The sequence below is a fragment of the Pinus tabuliformis genome, chromosome 8 (assembly GCF_031772625.1).
Source record: "Pinus tabuliformis cultivar Carrire ecotype Pingquan chromosome 8, CPIR1, whole genome shotgun sequence".
In the NCBI taxonomy this organism is placed as follows: domain Eukaryota; kingdom Viridiplantae; phylum Streptophyta; class Pinopsida; order Pinales; family Pinaceae; genus Pinus; species Pinus tabuliformis.
Genome location: NC_142294.1, coordinates 1,358,545,307 through 1,358,547,285, shown reverse-complemented (window position 1 = coordinate 1,358,547,285; position 1,979 = coordinate 1,358,545,307).

Sequence of the window (1,979 nt, the reverse complement as noted above, 5' to 3'; positions counted from 1 at the left end):
CAAACACGGGAGGAGGTTCTTCAAAATACTCTTAAGTTGCAAGAGCGCATAAAGAAAATCTATGACAGAAAAGCAAAGCCGGATGACTTCCAGATAGATGATGTTGTTTTGAGGTGGGATGCCCGAAATGAAGACAAAGGGAAACATGGAAAGTTTGATAACTTATGGAAAGGTCCTTACAAAATTGCAGCATACCGTGGTCCAAATGCCTTTCTTCTCAAGGAAATGAATGGTGATGATTGTCTCGGAGGGTCGGTCAATGGACGACTGCTTAAAAGCTACCATGTCTGCGCATTTTCTGCTCTAGCCATTATCATTGTGATTACCATTTTACTTTTATTTCACTGCAAGTGTGCACTGATCTTTCATCTTTAGTCTGGGGCCCGCGGTGAAGGCTATAATTCTGAAGATGGAGATTAGTTGGTGTGAGTTTTTTATGTTGTTTTTATCAGTGCATTTTCTGTCCAAAAGTTGCGTTAGTTTGGGTCAAAGTTAGTCCAATTTTCAGTCAATTGTTAAAGTCAATAAAGCTGTCCCGGTTTGGGTCACATATGTAAATAATGACTCCATTGCCCAATGATTGAAAGGCACTGGTTTGCTCTCCCAGAGGTCTAAGGTTCTTGGTACCTCCAAGGAGCTACCATCCCCATTGGAGCCAATGTTAGAGTCGGTCTAGTAGCCCTCCATCAGCGATCAAAGCTCTTTCCATTTGCATAAGTAGGTGTCTCATCAGTATCATCTCATTGCATTCCATTAGGCATGCCATAACCCTGATGGAGGAGCTGGTGTCTTTATTCCCCTCTTGGCACTGCTGGATCAAGTTGTTTCAGTCAATAAACTCTTTCAAGGTTTCTTGTCTTGTCCTGAGGTCAAAAGTCCTAGGTCTAGGGTTTAGGTCCAATTTATCTTTGAGGTCATGTCTTTAAAAGTCAATAAATGCCCGGAAGGCCAGAGGGATGACTATCAAAGTATTTCTTCAAAAGATTTCATCTTGTACAGCTAATTTTTACCTTGGATTTAAAAACCCTGTTTTTAAAGACAAGGTAATTTTTTCATTTTTGTAAAAGTTGTAAAAATTCAAAATTCTTCAAAAGTCAACATGCAGCCCTGGTCCCCTTTGCCAATATTCCTCAGAAGTTATCCCTGCAAAAATTTTCAAGAAAAAGCATCAGTTCAACCAATTTCAGGACAAAAGGAAACCATAAAGTCAGCAACATTTAAATTTTGAAAAAGTGTCAAGTTAAAAACATTAGAAAGAGGGTTTGAGGGGAAATTAATTTGAATCAAGCCTATAAAGCCCCTCTCTCCCTCCATTTGATCATCATTTGCCTCAAAGCAATAGTGAAAAACGATTTGGAGAGAAATTGGGTGAAATTGTAAACAGAGCCCGCGCGCGACCTGTCAAGACCTGCACGTGACGTGTTGGGCAGGTGCGACGTGTCAGGGGGGTCTTAGCAGTTAGGAAAATACACTGGCACGACGTGTTGGGTGCGCGCGACCTGTCAAGACCAGCTCGCGACGTGTTGGGAATTCATCCACAAAAAATCGCCTGTAAACTGCCAAACGACCCCAAAATTCTTCAAGAGTGCAGGTAGACCTCTGATCATCAAAGTATTTTGCTTGATAAAGAAAAATGAGCATGGGAAATGTGTTTTAATGCCATCAAGTTGAAATGAGAAGTTCATCTATATTTGCTTTAAAAATATCAAAATGTAAGTAGAGATAGGGTTTTGTTTTGCTGCTCTCAAGGTCATCCCTTGCACTCCCATTTTTTCCCCCACATCCCAACCATCTCCCTTATCATTTTTACCTAATCTCCCTACCAAAAAATATCAAAGGCCCAACACCCTACCCATATTCCTAAAATCTAATAATATAACCTTAAACCCTACTTCCCATAAAATCTTTGCAAATGATGATGGTATGATGTTGTATATGTCATGATTCCTTCCCTTAATTCCCTTAGTCATGTATTTTCC